This window comes from Paroedura picta, chromosome 14, assembly GCF_049243985.1.
Source record: "Paroedura picta isolate Pp20150507F chromosome 14, Ppicta_v3.0, whole genome shotgun sequence".
Lineage (NCBI taxonomy): Eukaryota > Metazoa > Chordata > Lepidosauria > Squamata > Gekkonidae > Paroedura > Paroedura picta.
The window spans coordinates 40,425,790-40,445,176 of record NC_135382.1 but is presented as its reverse complement, the minus strand read 5'-3'; the positions used below and the strand labels follow the sequence as shown (position 1 = coordinate 40,445,176).

At 51.1% G+C, this 19,387-nt stretch overlaps 1 protein-coding gene across 5 annotated transcripts in view; it reads left to right on the top strand.

Moving 5' to 3' along the window:
• Positions 1 to 19,387, top strand: part of ANKRD11 (ankyrin repeat domain containing 11) — a 132,864-nt gene that overhangs the window by 45,872 nt on the left and 67,605 nt on the right. The window contains exon 1 of one of the 5 annotated variants that reach the window (XM_077310213.1): positions 10,715 to 11,545. The exons of the other annotated variants lie outside the window; for them this stretch is intronic. The gene's annotated coding sequence lies outside the window, so the exon portion shown is untranslated. Of the gene's footprint in view, positions 1 to 10,714; positions 11,546 to 19,387 lie in introns of those variants that run through there. 5 annotated transcript variants of the gene reach the window in all.

The window sequence follows — 19,387 nt, the reverse complement described above, 5'->3', positions numbered from 1 at the left end:
TGTGTCATTTTAATTCTCAGTGGGGCAGCATTTTTTTCCCAGGAAGGAAATTGGGACTGAGAATAAACCATCCCTGCGATGTTGGAAATGGCCTTTATTTCTCCCGGAAAGAGCTGATCAATTGGTGGAGGTGTGTGTTTATCAAAAGCCAAATGGAAAGACTCTGCCTTGAGGAGAGCAGGGTATAAACCTTGTGGATCGAAAGTAAATAAATAAAAAGGGCCCAGTGTTGTATAAATTACAGCATCTAGCTGACTCCAGTAATTATGCTATTGAGAAGGAAAAAATGAGTTTATCTGACCAGCTGTGAAACGGGGGTGGGGGGGTGTCTTAAAAACTTATTTCCTTTCAGTTGTGTCTAACTGTGCCTTTTCCCATCAGTTATAGACACCCTGCACTGCTCTGTCCTGTGCCTTAGCCAGGCAGGGGGGTCATACAAGAAATAGATTTGGCTAAGGAAGATTCCCCTTCCCTGTGCATTATTACTTCCAGCAGATTTCTAGTCCATGCAAAGGGCAGCTGCACAGAACAGGACTCCCACAGTTCTGCACCACGTGCTCCGAACAGCAGCACCGTTATCCTGTAGCTGTTCAGTCACTCCAGTCTTACTTCAAGTTGGATGAGGTTTTTTCTTCTCCCTATATGTGAGTTTTCCCAGCAAGCCCCTTTAGCCAGTGGCCACCTGTCTCCTTTTCACAGAGGACACAACACTCTCCTTTTTGCTGGGTGCTACCTGCTCTGAATGCTGCTCATGTTCCCCAGCAGTGCCAGTGTGGGCGAGCAGCACGCACCACTCTGCCGCCGGGAGCAGGCGAACCGAAAGGAAGTTGGGGCCGTCCGAGAGGGCACAGAGGCAAGGATCTTTCCCGCAGGGGACCTTGCAGCTCACTGGTTTCCCTTGTAAAGGACAGCGAGTTTTCATTCAAGCAAGGGGTCTGCCCCCTTCCCCATTGGCATGGGACACGTCGTAGCATGCAGAGCTCTGCAGTCGGTACAGAAAGAAGCACCAGTAGCCACCAGCAAATGTTCACATTTTAACCAGGCTTCCAGTTTGAATGAGCTGCTCATGGGAGGGTGACGTAAAGTGGGGGGAAAGGTCAGCGGCTAACTCCAAGGCGACCGCGTGCCCTGAGTGGAGCTTACTCCTCTCTTTATTTTGGGCAGGACTCATGGTCCCATGTCATCTCTCATTATTTGAACCTGCATTTTAGGCTCAGGTGCACTCAAGGCTCCTCAGCTCTTCAAGGCAAGTCTTGGTTGCATGACTACAGTAAAATGCCAGAGCGTTTGGGGCCTGAAAGGGTGCTGGCATTAGGCTGTATCCCTGTGGATGAGATATCCACACTGGATGGTTATAAAAAGTGCCGTCTTGCACACTCAGTCCGAATTGTCCAGGAAAAAAGAACATTTGTTGCTTGTCACATATCAGAGAGCATAACACAGTCTAAAATCTCTGTATCCTAATTTCTCGCCCAAGAAGCTTCCAAGTTTGGCGTTTGAAAGGAGTTGGGTGAGATCCTTTGTCTAGGTAGGCAGTCCCCCTAGGGCAGGGGCAGGCATTCGCTGGCAGGGGCTTCTGGGAATTGTAGTCCATGGACATCTGGAGGGCCGCAGTTTGACTACCCCTGCCCTAGGCAGTAGCCAGTGGCCAGTCTTCCCTTACACACCTGTGCTGTTGACAGGGGGGGGGTTCAGAGAGAACTGGGGGGCCAAGGAATTATAGCATTGCTGGATGTCTGTGCTGAGGCCACTGGGTCTGTGTTCAGGAGAGGGGACATTGTCAGTGGCCACCTCTCCCGCAGGGTTGGGTGGTGTTCTTGGCCCTGTGGGGGCAACAAGGGCCAAGAGGTGTGTGAGAAAGTTAAGTCATGTATTGTTTTGAAGAGCCACCTGGTGTGCAGGAATCTGATCCCAGGGATCTCCATTCGAGATGTGAGCCCCTGTTCGCTGCCCCAAACACCGAGTCCTAATAGTTTAAAGGTCCATTTGTGGCAGTCTGCAGTCTGGAGGCCGCACTGTAGCGGTCACACTTAAGCCTGATGAGCTGTCCTGCCATCCCTGCCCCTCCACGGCCTGTCCACTTGGATCCATCCAGGGGGAGTAGCAGTCTGATCCACGCAGGCCATATCAAGAGGCCTTCTGTCCAGTTGAAAGGATGCCGTGGCCACCTGTGGACAGTAAAATTCCTCAAGGAATGGTCAGTAGTGATTTTTACCAATCTGAATTACTTCCACCCTCCCCCCCTGGCTTCTCTCTGCGTCTTAAACCATTGTTTGCTGAGCACTTTGAGATCTCCACTCTGAGCACGAGAGAGAGGCTCTGGGATTATGTGGAATTTATTTTTGTATCTCTTGTGTAATGGATTGGATGATGTCAGTGGGGTCTGCACCAGAGAGGAAAGGCTGCAGGCCTCACTCAAGGGGGCTGGCTGTGCCCCCAGGGGCTCAGTCCCTGGCCGGCCGTGACCCTGCGTGACCCGGGAACTCTGCACTTAGCTTGGGGTGTGATTGGGAAGCAGAGCAAAGCTCTTACCGCCGCTGCAGACCAGGTTCTAAAATGGTTTCACTCACATTACTGGAAGGATCGCACCCTCACGTACCAGAGGAAGGGTTTTTGCTCAAGCATTGGGAGTGAAACTCACTGAACGCATTCAGATTACCTTTCCAGTCGGAGACTTAGCAGTTGTGAGAAGAAAGGGGTCTGTTGCTTAACGGAGGAGGATGTCCACCTAGCCAACATAGGTGTCTACTCGGCAGTAAAGTTGCAAGGATCTGGTGTGCCTACAGTGTGCTGGTAACAAGGCCTGACATACTAAAGTCTTAATGTTCAGCTCTAGTGGGAAGGAAGGCATTATGGGCAGGGCTGTTTTGTGGCCTCCACTAAAGTTTTGCGCTTCTTTCCCCCAAATCCTCTGAAGCCACCTCTTGCTAGATAAACCACTGGCCCCTTCAGGTCTGCTTATGGTCTCAGAGGAAGCCAGCTCCCAGTAATATGCAGGACAGGACAGCTCAGATTTCTTTCTTAGAATCTTCTGCTCTGACTGCTACCGTGACAGATGTCTGCTGCCTTCAAAACTACTTGCCCATGTTGAGCCGTTGCTGCCGCCTTTTTCCAGTTGCCATCCAGGGTCTTCCCTCAGTCCTGAACCCCCAGAGCTGGTGGAGAGGAACGAGCCTCAGTATACTTGAAAAATAAGGATGGATGCTAATGTTGTTAGGGGCAACACGGCCTGGCTGTTCTGGCATCTGTTCAGAGTCTAGGCATCTTGAATAACCTTGTACACGTTCGCTTAAGTGTGTCCTGTGTCCAATGAAATAGAAATAGAGCACAGGCTTGACTTACGAAGTACTGTGGAGGAGTTAGGAATCATAGAGCCATAGAGTGGGAAGGGGCCATAGATGCCATCCAGTCCCACCCCCTGCTCAGTGCAGGATGAGCCTCAAGCATCCAGGAGAAGGATCTGTCCAGCCGCTGCTTAACAGCCACTAGTAAGGGGGAGCTCACTACCTCCTGATTCCACTACGGAACTACTCTGAGTGTGAATTTTTTTCTTGCTACCTAGCCGATACTATTCTACATGTAGTTTAAACCCATTACTACAGGGTCGTATCCTCTGCTGCCAACAGGAACCACTCCCTGCCCCCTCTAAGTGACATCCTTTCGAATACTAGAGAGCAAACATGTCCCCTCTCAACCTAGTTGGTAGGTTAGGACATCCCCAGGGCCGTTTCGATCCCTTGAGCAAAAATTCATCAGTAAAGCCCCATAAACTTCTTGCCACGACACCTGTAGTTCCTATTGGGTGACTCGCTTTTTGCTTATTTCAGACTCAGGCTATTCTGAGTCAAGGTTTTTCCTGACGTGGGTGAAGGGCCCAGTGATCAGGGCTTGGAGATGCTGGTTTATGCTGAAAGCCTGGGCTGCATAAAAGCCTGGACTGCTGGATTAGACCCCAAATCCTTCACCACATTCGGGAAGTACACTTATGCCTTTCTTCAGTGCCTGTGGCCAGGCAGATGTTAATCATTAGGAACTGGTGAATTGCACTGAATTATTGTTTATACTTGCACCAGTGCCATGGGCTTGCCTTTAAAACCTGCTGCTTCTCTGTTGTCTTTAGGCTGGGGGCCTCTTCCCAGGAGTGCCCAGCCTGGTTCTCCAAAGGGGCTTTTGCTCTCTGCACACCTGGCCGTTAACTTGCCTTCCTGCCAGCCTGTGATGGGGAAGTTGCGTTTCCCCAGGTAGCTTCCTCTGCTGTTGCAAGAGACAGCTCCACCAGCATGCCTGCACTTCTGTCTGAGCAGGACATCAGGGTGCATGCGTGTGGGGGGAGGGAGGGGTTGCTTTTTGAGCTCTGGGCACGGCAACAAATTTCAGGTCGCCATGGTGACCTGGCACATGGATTTGACAAGGCATGCATTACCTGATTAAATGATAGAGATTCGTTTTACCATTCATATTTTGCTGAAAATGTTTGTTTTTCAAGCCTTGGCAAATGGTTGCCTGTACATTCCATGATCCTCTGTGCCTGTGGAACATGCATTTTCCAACTTTGGTGTGATTGTTAATTGCCTGCGTGCAAGGTTGGCACCAGAGCACATCTATATGTTAATTTTTCCTTAACAAAAATCAATAGTAGAGCTGATAATATGTATGTGGGCTTGATCGTGAGCTCGTTAATGTTTAAATAATGTTTTTGATAGTTTAAGCGCCTGCTGCGTTAAACAAATTTGACATCCATCCCTAACCTGGAATGGGGTGGGGGGATGCACTCACCTTGCAGCTGGTGGTGAAGGATATTCTTGTGCTCTTCTTTTTGTGGGGAGGGGATTATGCAAATTAGGCACCAGGAGGTAATCCCGTTGACTTGGCCTCTCTTCAAAGCAGTCAAACAGCAAATGTGTAAAAATGAGAGCCAGTGGTTTTGCCTGGTTAGAACCCTCTGATTATTTAGTGTCAATGCACATGGGAGCATTTATCAATTATAGATTAAAATACCTTATTGAAATGCCAGGTTTTGACTCCCCCCCCCCAATTTCCCAAACCCCAATTTCTTTGTAGGGAGCAACACGTAAGCTGTTAAAGAGTCTTGGCTTCAGCCCCTTCACGATGAGTCTCTTGATTGTATCTTTGTTAAAAATATTGTTTTGCTGCTGTTGATTTCTTATTCTCTGCTGTTTGCATGTTTAACTTTTGTGAGCACCTTGCAAGTGTCTCAAACGCGGGCGAGGTGGGTTGAAAGCGTTTCAATATCCCCACCACAAATCCTTCTCATCCTTCCTCCCTCAGTGTGTTCATTGCAGAGCAGCAGAAGGAGGGGGAGACAGGAGGAACGGTGCCTGTGAAATAGGCGTGTGCTTCTCTAGTTCCTAAGGCGTCTTTTCAGGTAGGGAAGCTGGTGCTTCATTTGTAGTACTACTTAAGATCCGTGGCTTGTTTTCCTGTGACAGACAGAGAGAGGCCCACGGAGCCACGTCTCTGTAGCAGAACACTTGCTTGTGGAGACTCATCCCCATCAGGCTGTTGGCAGCTTTTAGTTGAGAGATGTTTTGAGAGCTCTGTTCCTCGTTTCTCCCCATGAACGCAACTCCTGCAGAACAGCACATCTCACTTCTGTTGCTGCTTCTGCTTTTGTTGGAAGTAGACTAGCAGCAGCCACTCCCAGATCTCTCTGTTCTTGGCATCTTGATTTTCCTTGTGCAACGAATGGGTGCGAAGGGCCTGCTGCCACCGACGCTGCTTCCACTGAGGCCTTGCTTTCCCAGGCGGCTCCTGGCAAGCTGTGGCTAAACTGGAGTCGGTTAATCAGCTTTGTTTCTGAATTGAAAATCTTGGTAGCTTGGAGTCCGGAGGGAAAACACAATAGATGCACAAGGACTCTGGGGAGACGTCCGTGTCCTGCACTTGAGAGACAGAGCGCTGCACACGTGTATTTGCTGACTTCCCATCATAGGTGACTTCCAGTTCCTACCCGACAGACCACAAAGGAGTCCTGTGCCCATTGCGGTTCCAGCTTATGAGATGTGTTTGGAAGGGGAATGCAGTCTTTGGCTAAGAGGCGACTGCCCGTATTTTGGGTCTTTATAAGCACATGTGGCTCAAAGCAGGTCAGGGCAAAATCTCCCAGACTTAAAGACCACAAATGTTAAGTGGATCTTCGTGGAGGCGAGGGCGATCTGCCTGGGACATTGTCACTCCACTGACCGCCAGGGCTGATGCGGCTCATCTCCCCACCTTCCTGGCCGCTCCATGTGCATCCCTCCCAAAGCTGAGCGCTTGGTGGAAGAGATGACCATTCCCGATGGGAAGAGCGTGAGGTGGGTCGTCTTATTCAGAAAAACATTTATGCTGCCTCTCGAGAAATCGCTCACAAGCAAAATGGTCCCGTGAAATCATAAGATGGCATAACAAGAGGCACAGAAACAAGCGGCGGCATTAAAATAGATGTTCATCTCGTAGGACATAAGAAAGATGGAATCCTTCTGGTGTACAAAGCTATGTTTAGCCTGGCACCCAAAAGATGGCAACGTCTCCAAAGGGATGGAAAAGCCCTGTGCCCACATGCCACCTGCCAGGCCTCTGCCGGCAGGGTGGGATAGGAGGAAGGGGCAGCCTTCTGGAGCGTTTCCCAATAATTCTGGGTGGTTTCTGGAGGCTGTTCTATGCCTCTGTTGACACAGGTGTGGAGTGCAGTGTGCATGTGATGCACAGGCCTGAGAGGAGAAGTTCAACTTTATCCACACATTATGGAGCGGTGGGAGCCTGGCACATGTGTACCAGAAGCAGAACAGCCGCATGCAGCATCTCCAGACCGGGTAACCTCTGGGCGATGCCGCTCCAGCAAGCCTCCGCCTGCCTCCGCTCTAGTCAGTGCTGCTCAGCAGAGATCTTCCTGGCCTTGCGCTTTAACTAGCCTGCAACCTTTTCTCTTGGATTGTTCCCTCAACACTAAAATGTAGTTTTAAATTTTAAGCTCCTTGTAAGTTTCCCTTTTTAACTATCTGCTGCAGTAGCTAGTGGGAACGGTAAAGACGACCGGAAAAAGTTGCCTGGGTGCGTTGTGTTGTTGTTGTTTGTTGATTTGTCAGAGGCACTGCAGGCCCAGTTTGCATGTGGGGGGGCGGGGTGGGGGGGGAGAGGCCACAGCAGCATTAGCGGATGTAGAAGTAGCTGGAATGAGAGGCTTTTGTGCCATTAATAACAGTTCTGGCTGCCAGCCAAGGCTCAGAGTGTGGGATTAGCCTGAACAATCAAGGCTGCAGGAACAGCGAGGTCACGCCGCTGCCATCTGCGTTGCTGCCGCAGTGCCGGGAGGGGAACCGAGAAGGATGGGGGCAGGGCTGGGGGGGGGAACGTGCCGCTGGGAGCTGCAGCTCGGAAAGAGTCTGGCTGGCTTTTGCAAGGGGAGGGGGGGCGCGGAGGAGAGAAGACCCCTCCCCCCATGCCTTTGGGGAGCTCCAGAGTCTTCCCAGGCCGGCCCTTTTCCCCTGAAGGCGGAGAGGGGCTGGGGGGGCGTGTTCCAGCCGCTTAGCCCTTTTATGGTGCATAATAATATGGGACCGAGGCACATTGACGGCCTCTCAGCGCTCGGCTTGGTTTCTGTAAAGGTTTTTGATGCTCAGCCATATTTCACTCATGCTTAGTGCCGTTGGAACTGCTTTTTGGTGGTGTTGTTTTGCATGCAGCCCTTAAAATGATTTTGTAATGAGTGTTCAAACCGACTGCAACTTTTTGTGTAGCCAAGGGGGGGGGGGGAGAGCAAACTTTTGGGCCAGTGTGCAATATCTCCCAAGTAGCCAGAGAAGGAATTTTGCTTGCTGCCCCCCCCCCCTCGCCTGGCTTGGAGGGTTCTCTGGGCTTGTGTTGGCCAAGTCAGAGAGTATTGGAGACAAGGGGTTTGTTTTGTCATCCTTGAATAATGGAATTCGGATGAGCATTTCAAGTGGTCACCTGAGCACAGCTGCATTGTCTCCTTCTCTTTGAAGCAAATTCTCCTCCCCCTTTCAAAAAGTCTATACCACGGGTAGTCAAACTGCGGCCCTCCAGATGTCCATGGACTACAATTCCCAGGAGCCCCTGCCAGCATTGTAGTCCATGGACATCTGGAGGGCCGCAGTTTGACTACCCCTGGTCTATACCATAGATACACATATGGAGGTTGAAATTCCGCAGCAGTCTCTTGGTGCTTGCTCAAAATATTCCTTTCTGGGGCAGTTTACGCTGCATTCTTTTGTCTGACCCTGTTGAATGCCCTAATTGAGGTGGGCTGGAAAGCAAATGGGTATGCCAGTTGAATAGCTGAACTCTCAGTTGTAAAAGACAAAAAAAGTGCAACAAAGCCGCCTCGCTCTGCAGCAGCTCTTCAGTTTGTTCTTTTAATCTCCTGTAATGCGAAAATGAACTAAAATCTGACCTACTTCAGGGAAAAAATGTGTAGTGGACTTCCAGAAAGTTTGGTGTGTGAGTCTGCCGTTCCAAATATCAATAACACCCAGTGCCTAGTTGGTTTTTTCTGCCTCGCTTTTCACTATCTGAAGGAGCCCCAAAGCAGCCCCAAAACACTTTCCCCTTTGCCTCCTAACACCCTGTGAGGTAGGTGGGGGAGAGAACTCTTGAGAGAACTGCTATGTGAGATGAGCTTAAGAGAACTGTGATTAGGCCAAGGCCACCCAGCTGGCTGCACATAGAGGAGGAGTGGGGACTCAAGCCCTGTTCCGCGGCAGTGTTTCCTGAGTATGAAGATCTCTTTGAGGTCCCAACATTTTGCAGACCTACCCCCTGCACATGATAAGACACCGTTGATTAGAGAAAATACACAAGGACACAATGCTGTAGGGCCAATGCTGGGATTGTGGCCCCCTTGCAGTGACTCCGTGGCCCCCGGCTGGAAGCCACTTCCCCAGGCAACATCTGCCTGCTGCAGGGACTTGGCCATGGGAAGGAGGAGCAAGGATTGCAGGGAGCTCAGCTTTTAAATTTGACGGTGTGGTTTTCAGGAGGGGGGGGTGAGATTTGCCATGTGAGATACCTCCCTGCCAAAATCGCCCCTCTTCACTTCTCCCCAGGTGTTCTGATCTGTTCTGCTGCCCCTTCCTGCTTACCCAGAGTGGCTATTGCTGTGCAGTTCCAGCCTGCAAGAATCCATGTAGAGATACGCCGTCCTGATGCATTGTAGGCAAAACCGCTTCATGGGTGGCTTCGTTGGTGAAGGCAAGCCAAGCAGCGCTCCCTTCGTCTTCCGAGGCCATAGGGCAGTCCTGTAACAGTACAGCTCTCTCTCGTGCGGGTGGCTTCATTGCCCACTGGCATGGCACGTGGCGGCACAAGGAGCAGCACTGCCTGGCAGCCTCCAGGGCAAGTGGCCAAGTGGCCGGCCCCGGCACGGTGGCATTGCTAGCGCAACTGATCCAGGGAAGAGCTCTCCGGTTCCCCAGTGAAGCCGTCCCTGCAGCGTAAGAACATGCCCTGCGCAGCAAGCTGTGGTGCTCCCTTCCCCCCAGCGGCATTTGGGGGTGCGTGAGAGTGGGCTGAAGCACACCCCCCCCCGGGTGACTCTGTGTGCACCAGTGCTCGTCAGACTTCCTGTTTGGCCTCAACACGGCAGCTGTTTTGCTGCAGCCTGACAAAATGGGGAGCATCATCCTAGTTGCCATGTCAACAGGACCTGTTCCCTCTCACCTGTGGATGCCTTGGCTCCTCTTTGAGTGCCCCTCTGAAAAACTGCCAGAAATGGAGAGTGCTGCTCAAGGAGCGCAAACGTATTTTGGGAGCGCACCCCCCCCCCCCCCCGTGGTTGGCTCAGCTCTCATTTAGCAGTACTTAAGCAATTCCCATGACTGTGCTGGGGAAACCGACGGGCCTCCTTGCATCCTTGTGCTTTGGGGATTAAAGCATTGGGTGGATTTCATGCATGCAGTTGATTCCGTGTGTCTGACTAGAAGAGGCTGCGAAAGCCATCTTCCTCCCAAGGCATGGTCAGAGTGCTGGTTCGTGTTCCGTCTGTTTTATAACTTGAAAACAGCAAAGTGTTTGCTGTTAAGAATCATTTTAAGGAGGAGGGGTTTTGGAAGGCTGGATGGTTGTCTAAATGGAAGGGAAAGCTGCATTGGATGCCCCCAGGTTTCTGAATGAAAGCAGTGACTTTGTGGGAAGCCATTTGAAACACCTGAGCTGCAAAATGGCAGCAAAGTAGCATTCCAAGCCTCCCCAAATTGTGCACGCCTGGCTCCTAAGCTAACTCTAGCATGGCTTTTTCCCACACGTGGATTAAAAGGAGGAAATGATCAGGCATCTGGGTGAAGCATTTGCTTAGCTGCAGAACTCGGAGTTGATCCTCTGCGTCGTTCCTTGGTGGGAGGCGTTTCGTATCTGCTTGGCAGCCACAGGGAAGCAAGCAAAACATTCTTCTGTTTTTCTGGGATAACCGCAGTGAAGCATGCATGGGGGCTGGGCAGTCTGCACGGCCTGTTACCAGATTCTCTCCCATCCCCCTCTCACGTCAGCAGCTGTGGCGCGTCTCGTGGCCGCACCGAGGGCTGGGCGCTGCAGCCGAGTTCTTGGAGCAGACTGGCGGAGTGCCTCGCAGTCTTGCCTGCCTTCTGTGGATGCGCCCGGGCTGGGCGAGGGAGGCCCTCGCTATTGTCTCACTCCCCCCCCCCCCCCGCCGGTTGGGGCCGGGGCATTTCGTAGTTGTGCTGCAGATTCAGAGGAACTTGAGCCTCCTTTGTCTGCTGGAGAAGAGGGCAGGCGGAGCAGCTGGCTGAGTCGATTCAAATGCTGAGTCCTCTGCTGCTTTGTGTGTTGGCCAGAAAGCAGCCCCATAATGTTCTCTGAGTATTTCCCGGGTGGACGGTACCCAAGCCTTGTGCGGTGGTGCCTGAGGGAGTCCGAAGAGACCCAGGAGTGCGGCTTCTTGGCGCTTTGTGGCCCTGCTGGAGTTCGGCTGCTGGTCTTCCGTGGGGAAGGCGCTGGTGCCGTCAAGAAGTGCCTCGTAACAGAAGCCATCTGCTGATTTAATGGAAAGCTACCCACACCTTTTGATGGCGGCTGTGCTTGGGGAGCATGAATAATAGATGTCTAGTGCGGGCCTCTCCAACCAAGCCTGTGTTATCCACATCTTTCCTTTGTCAGAACAGCTTGGGGAAGCTTTGTGCCTCTCCCCAGGGACAAGCCAAGATTATGCAGCAGAAGAACAAATGTGAGGGCTGCCTATACTTGTACCAGCATGACCGATCTGGAGCAGAATCCGGCACAGAGCGTACCTTGCTTTAGGCTTATGTAGCCAGCCCTGCTCTGCTCTCCTGCCATAAGGAAGACTTCTGTTTTGGGGCCACCAGGAAGAGTTCTGCTTTGCCAAGTGACACTGACCTCACCTGCTCCTCAGGTTGCCTTGGGCTTTTTCCTTGGATTTTCTGCATGCTGGAGCGAGCACGTCATTCATGAAAATGTCTACTGTCAACAGGAGACCCCGTGGCTGCCAGCTCCTCTTCCTGGCAGGGAAGACGTGGGCAGGCCGCCAGCCCTCTCTGCAGTTGGGCCCCGGTAGGTGAGTATAGCGACTGAAGGAGCCGGGAGCCTCTCAGAGGGGAACGTGCCTGTTTGGGATGACATGAGATTGGCTAGATAACTTCAGACCCTCTTGGTAGAACATTTCTATAACCAGCCGTATTAGAAGAGCTCCCCTGTTCTTCCTGATGGCGTGAAGACAGAATTAGATTCGTGGGGGAGAGGTTCATCAGCAGCTAGTAACTACAGCAAATAGAGCGAGCCTCATCAGGCGAAGAAGAGGAAGGGCTGGCTGGTGTTTTGAACCTCGCTTTTTACTGCCTGGTAGTCTCAAAGTGACGTACGGTTGCTTATCCCTCCTCTTGATATCAGTGCTGTGTTCAGCCCTCTGGGGCGGCTGGCTGGCCAGTGAGTGAATCAAGATGTTGGGCTCGATGGGCCGTTGTGCAGAGCCCAGTAGCATCAGTTTAAATTTTACACTGGCAAAATGTATGTGAGCCCAGGCTGCAAACCTCTGCTGGCCAGTTGCCTTCCTGGGCAAGTTTGCCTGACAATTCAGAGCTTGTGTGGAGGGAACTGTCTCCTCATGGCGGCTTCTTAGGCCCACAGGGACGACCTTTCTAGTCACGCAGCTTTGGGTCGGTGGTGACCTTTTGTCCGGGGCTGCTGGCGTTAGAAATGGATTGGGTTTTGTTTTGTTGCTGCTGCAAGGGGGAGGGGGGAGTGCCCTGGAAGCCCTTTCAGCAGCAGGGTATAAGTCTTCCCACCAGGCCCTGGGCAGTCTCAACAGCCCTGCTGAGCGGGGAGGTTTTGGCCCCCAAAAACGACATGCAGAAGTTTCTGGGTCATGCTACTTAATGGGATCACACCAACAGCCACCCAGGGGACAACAGGGGCAGCTCAGTCTCTGGTTTTCCCCACAGATGGAGAATTCTGTGTCTCCAAAGCAGAAACTGCATTATAGGCAAAAAGCACGTCTCTCACCCTGTGTGTCTCCCCCCCCCTCCAGGTTCTATCTGTGCTTGTGCATGCCGCCTTTCGGCTGCCAAAATGTGGACATAACTTTTTCAGTTTGTCCTGCCAATAGGAATCTCATAGCCACAAAATCGTCCTGTTTCTCTAACCCCCTTTTTGTTGCTCCAAAATACTTTCCCTGGGGCTTAAAACTTTCCTTGCTTTGTTTCAGGTCAGAGGCCCATGCAGGCAGAGCATGTTAGACTTGTGAGGCCTCTAAGTGAGGAGAGGCGAGTGGAAAATATTTCTTTTCCATTTTAAATGTGAGCAAGTGGCCTAATAACTCAGAACAGGCCTAGCCGGCCTCTCCAGAGTGAGAGCCAGCCTGGTGTCGTAGTTAAGAGTGGCGGCTTCTCATGGGGAGAGCCAGGCCTGATTGCCTGCTCCTCCTCCGCAGGCAGCCAGCTGGGTTACCTTGGGCTTGTCACAGTCACAGAGCAGTTCTGTCAGAGCTCTCTCAGCCTCGCCTCCCTCACAGGGTGTCTGTTTTGGGGAGAGGAAGGGATTGTCAGACGCTTTGAGTCTCTTTTGGGTAGTGAAAAGCAGGGGGTATAAAAACCGACACTTTCTTCTTCAGACTCTCGAGTGCTTTGTTTGAAGCCAAGCTGTGCCTGTGCCTGTTGTGTGGGACCACAGGGTGCCCCAGTTAGTGGACGGGTTGCTTAGGAGCTCCGCACCCCTGTTTGGCCCTTCAGGAGGCTTGGGAAAGGAGAGCTTGAAAGCCTGACAGTCTTGGTTGCTGTGCATTAGGGGTGGAGTGACTTGCCCAAAGCTCTTGGGAGACGCTAGAATAATTAAGTTGCCAAGGCCAGATGTGCAGGTGCTGAAGGCGTCCAGAAATGGCAGGTCACAGAGCTCCGCTCCTAGTTGACTCTCCTAGATTCACCAGTTCTTGACGCTGTAGAGAAGGTAGCCATTGAACGGAGGCCTTCGGAGGACGGAAGATGCAGGCCGAGATCCTTGCCCTAGTAGGCACTGGGTGAATGACTGTGACTACATGCAGATTCTTTTGCTTACTGGAGGAGAGAGAGAGAGAGAGAACAAAAGCCAGGCCCAAGGAGAAAGGATGACTCCGGACTGACCGCTGGGGATTAAGGAGCTAAGTTCCCTTTCCAGTCCCTGCCACTCCCTGGCTACCGCTCTGTATTAGAGGCCTAGTTCCTTTGTGATGGTCTCCCTCTTTTGTCATGGGAGAACAATCATGGCCTGCCTCTGAACAAGCCCTTTGGAGAAGCCTGGATTCTTCTCTTAAAGCTGCTTTGATGACCACTTTGCTTATAGCAAAGCCTGAGCTGTCTGAACAGAGAGCTGTGCAGAGACTGGCTGGCTAGATGTTGCCTCCACTTCGCTGAAGCTGGCAGCTCCAGGCTTCCTTGGAGGGGTGTCTGCTTGGCCTGCCGGCGGTCCCAAGCCCAGCCCCAGCCTCTCCAGTTAAAAAGGACTGGGCAGGAGGGGACACGAGACCCTGGAGAGCTGCTGCCAGACTGAGTAGGCAGCTTGACGTGTGCATGCCCCAGGTGGTTGAATGGGCTGTGGTTTGAGACTTTGCACCCACTCGTCTGCAGTCGACATCCATACATGAAGCTGCTGTACGCTAGATCAGATGGCTGGTCCACCAAGGTCAGCCTTGTCTGCTCCAACTGTCAGTGGCTCTCCAGGGTCTCAGGCTGAGGCTTCCCCATCACTTACTGCTTGGTCCTGTGAACTGGACCTCCTGCGTGCCCCGTAGATGCTCTGTTGCTGAGCTGCAGCCCCTTGTCTCATTGGCAGCCTCACTGCTACCTCTCCTTCCAAGGAACTGAAATGGGAGGGGGAAAGGAAAACACAAAAATAAGGATGCCCCAGTGGAAATTCATAGCTTGGTTTTGCAGCATAAGAACGATCTTCTGCCTGCCTAGGTTGCTGGTGCACGTGGCCGTCAAGTCACAGCCCACTGTGGGTGACCCGATAGGGCTTTTGGGGCAAGAGACGTTCAGGGTTGGGTTTGCCCTGAGCTGCTTGACTCTGGACTCCCTTGGAAGTCTCCCATCAAAACACCAACCAGGGCTGGCACAGCGTCTGAGATCTGGTGCGGTCGGGCTAGGCTGGGCCACCCAAGTTGTGGCACATCTTTGTTGTTGGTGCGGGGGGGGGGGTGTCTCCAGGTTGCAGCTGACTTATGGGAACCTGTGGCGTCTTCAAGGCAAGAGACGCTCAGAGGGGGTTAGCCATTGGCTGCCTCTGTGGAGGAGCCCTGGACATCCTTGTCTCCCATCCAAGCAGAGGCTTGTGACAACCACATAGGCTTTTCAAGGCAGGGGACGTTCCAACGTGGATTGCCATTGCCTGCCTCTGCCTCGTGAGCCTGGCGGTCCTTGGAGGTCTCCCACCCAAATGCTAGCCAGGACTGATCCTGCTTAGCTTCCACGATCGAATGTGGTTGGGCTAGCCTAGGCTATCAGGACTGGGGGTACAACAGGTCAACCATAACCAGGACTGGAGCTGTGAGCTGCCTCCAAGTGCTGTTCTGGATTTGGCCCGCTTAGCTCTGGCCAGGGTCCCTTACAGGCCACTTAACGGCTGCACTGGTGACCAAGCCAGGTCCAGAGGGAGAGCCATGTGGGTCTGACCGGAGCACCAGAGAGACCAACAAGAGTGCCTGGCTGTAGTGGAGATGGGGCAGTTAGAGCACTGCCTTTCTGCTGAAGGATGGTGCCCTCCCCCTGGCAGATCTTTCCATGTATCCAAGGACTTGCAAGTACAAGTCCCGGGTTCCAGTGGAGAAATGTCTTGTCTTTGCAGGCACTTACAAATGCAAGCAATTTTTTTCTATACCTGAGGAACTTAGAAACACAAACACCTCCTGGAATGAAACTGTGTGTGTGTGTGTGTGTGTTCTTTACCATACTTTGGAATGGAGTGAGAAGTTGGAGGCTGTTGGTTTCAGAATGCTATGCCTCAGCATCCTGGGACACCCCCCCCCCAAAAAAAAAAACAACAACAACAAAAACAAAACAAAAAGCCCTCCTTGCTGGCTCCCATCAGGGGGGGTGTTCTGATGCCACTTAACACGGTCCACAGCGATGCCTTGAGAATCCCATGTCTAGGTCCTCATTAAGCTGTTGCTCCATTCATTCCTTTTGGCTTGCTAAGCCTATTTGCATGGATGGTTATTCAGACACTTATCTCTTAGGGCGATCTTTCCTAGAATTCTTTGCAGGCAAGGACAGTCAACCTGGGTGTTCAGATTCACATTTCTCGGTGCTGCTTTCTCTTCCGCTGTGGGAGTTGGGAAAAGTAAACCATTTGTTTTGGCAGCCATTTTTAAAGCACTGTTTCCTTCTGCCAGGAGCAGATTTTTCTTGAGCTGTAGTCTTCCTTGAATTATTCTGCCCGTACTTTTGTGTGGTCAAACAAATGTTTTTTCTGCTAATGTATGGAGGGCAACTATTTCCCTGGAATTTCAAAAGCTGGGCGTTGTAGTGGAATGTTTGACATAGCTTTTCCTGCTACGATGCATTGTTCAGAGTGAGACTGGAGATCTCCTTATTCTTAAGTTATGAACCTTAATGTCCCAGTCATTTCTTTTTGTTTCTAGCCTTTCATTTAAAGATTGATTTTCAAACACCCTTTTTTTGAATCTTTGCCAATTATGACTGCCGTTGCCATACAAAGGACCGCAGGAACCAAAGAGTTGATGAAAAAAATTATGGGGAGAATGTCCTGCTTTGGATTTTGTGTCCTTATAAATTCCACTATAGCAGGTAGTTCTTGCTGCAACGGGGGGGGGTGTTGACATGGTGAATCAAGAGGGCCAGGCTCAAGTTATTCTAGATTTCCTGTCTCAATTCGTATCCTACTGTGTCAGGGAAGCAGCTTTGGGCAGGATGTGCTCAGCCCCCTGGAACTCAACAGAAGGCACCTAATTCTTCTGTTTCTTTGCATTTGTACCTACTTCTCCATGTGCCCAAATGCTTTCTCCGGGTTCCAGACAGTGGGAGCAAATAGATGCCCTAACCTTCCCTGGCCACTGGGCCTGCTTTATGCCTTTCCACCTGTTCTGCTGATACCAAAGATGCTGAGAAAACTGAGACAAAAAGAAAAGTAACCCTGACCTGCTTGGCCCCCAACTGGCCACACAGACCTGATTTTCCACTTTGGTGGAGTTATCAGTTATCCTTGGCGGATTCCAGTCAGTCTGGGCATGCTTCAACAAAGGCCACAGGGCCACCCATGGCTAATTCCCTGTTAAACCTGTGCAAAGCAGCAGCCATCACAACACCCTCCGGCACTGAGTCAGAAACTATTTATGCCCACTGTGACAATCGTCTGCCCCCCCCCCCCCATTTTCAGTTTCCTCTTTAATTACAATTATGTAGCCCACCTTTTAGACATGGAATTCAAAGCTGCCCCTTGCCGCATTCCCAGGTCGCCTTCTATCCAAGCACTGACCAGCTTCAGCAGGGCCGGTATATGTCAGGTGCCTTTCTCCCCGTGCTCTAGGACCAGGGAATTTATACCAGGTTTTAGACTGGATTTTGAAGCCAATCCCTTAACAATTTTTCCCCTTAGACTGCCAAACATGGAAAGAATGCAAAGTCCATGAGGCATCATTCTGGGGCAGGTTCCTGTCAAACAAGGGTACAAAGATTACTGGTCAAGTTCTTGGGCAAACGAAATTGGGGCCCGTTGGTTTTCATGCCGTTGAACGTGCCTTGCATATAAGTCTTCAGAAAGAGCAAGTACTTGAATGCTACTTCATATACATTTTTCCTTGGCAGCAATCAAGGTGTTCGCCATGGGTGGCCAATAATGGCCTCATGCTTGACTAGGAGGACTGGGCTCCCTTTGCAGACTTTCCTGGCTTGCAAGCTAGTTTGAACGAGGAGAGGAGCCAGCTAGTCCAAGGTCTGGGTAACCAAGCTAGATGTGGTTTGGGACCAACTATGTTTCTTATCCATGAATCCGCCTGGTTCATACGTCACAGAATTGGAAGGAACATTAGAGGTCCTGCAGCTTGCCTTCCACGCCCTTTGCGAGAGGATATCTGGCATCTGGTAAAGCAGCATCTACCCCCAACCAGGCTGCCGAGCAGAAGTCGAGGGAGGAACTGAAGTCTCTCTCTTTGGGTACTTTTCTCCCACCCAGTGGCCCAGCCCAGGCCCAGTGCTGGAGGGGAAATGGTAGGGTGCAGGCTTGTTTCAGCTGCCAACAGCCTATTTGCCCCATTAGGATGACTTTCAGTCCTGCTTGGAGTGTGGAAAGGTGAATCGCATGGCTGTCCCTAGCATGTCTAGTTCAGCACCAAGTTGAAGCATTTCTTGGCTCCTCCTTAGGCCAGACTAATTGAATCTTTATGTGTGGATTCCCATGTGGAGAGTCTGACTGAGGGATGACCCTTTGTCCTGCCAGGATCAGAATCACAGAGCTGGAAGAGACCACCAAGTACCCTCCAGTAACACGATATTCAGCAAGGTGCAGAGCAGCGGGCTCTCATCTGGAGAACTGGGTCTGATGCCCCACCCCTCTTCCTCCCCATGCAGCCAGCTGGGTGGCCTTGGGCCAGTCACAGTTCTCTTAGAACTCTTCTCAGCTTCACCTACCTCACAGGGAGTGGTGATTGTGAGCCATTTTGGGGCTCCTTTGAGTAGTGAAAAGCAGGGTGTTAATAAAACCAGCTCTTCTTCTTCTCCTGAGTTGCTCAACTAGAGGGAACTGCAAAGCCGCAAAAGCACATGACACAATTCTGAGTCTCCCATTTCCCTTTTGTTCAAGTCTATGACTTGACCCGAGTTCAGTTCCTTGCCGCCTGCCACAGAAATGAGGGGTTGGCTGTTTGTACAAGTGGAATCGTGCAGCCTTTCTAGAGAGGGTGTGTTGTAAGGTGCTGCTCACATGTCTAATTAGAACCACCGGGCAAAGTATAACTTGCTTGAAAATGCAGCTACATCTTGGCAGACTGGTCTCTTCTAAAGAAGCCTGAAAGTATTCTGATTATGTAGGTTCACGTAGAGTTGGGATATAAGCCTGTAAGCCTCAGTCGCTCTGTGTGTCTTAATTACCAGGTCCTTTTGAAAAACACAAATACTTTTTTTGGATAGGAGTAGATGCATTCTTAGTCAAAATATGGCAAGAAAACCCGAGTAGCCTTTTTTGTCTTACCTGCAAATACCCGTAGAAAGCTGAGATGTATCAGTGGGGAAGTTGGAAAGTAGCCTGCCACCCTTCTGAAGTAAACTTCAGGCTCTGTCCCAGGGATGTTGTGCTTCTACCCATAGTTATGTAATGACCACCAGGCTCATTAATCTAAAAACAGTGCAAGCCCAGAATCCTCTTTGGACACACACGTTTCAGATGGGCCAGAAGGTCAGTGAATGGGCCAGATTAGGTAGGGCCCACCCTGCTGTTTCCCATAGTCTGGGATGGAATGCTAGAATTGGCTACTGGGCTGACTCCCGGATGAAAGCTGATCTAAACTTAATGAATGCTCAGAAGTCCAATTCCATATCTTCCAGGAATATAGAAACATAAATGGGCTGAGCACAGTTTCTCTTGTTTCCTCTCTGTACATTATAGTGCCCAAAGATTGGTTGCCCATAATCCTGTGTCAGCCGAAATACCATTGGGGGATACAGCAGGTTTGGATTGATGCAAGTGGCTGGGGAGAGGGTCTGTTATTAGGGTCATTATCCTTATTATTATTATTATTATTATTAAATTCTTAGACTGCCCGTTGCAGCCAGGCTCTGGGCGCGATGCACAACTTTTATAACACACATTTTTTGATAAAAAGATAAAACAGACGTTTCATGGCCTTGATCTATCTTTTGCCCTCTAGCCCTTGTTAGCGGAAAGAAACTGGGAGGGGGAGTCGGTGTTCCTTGCTTGC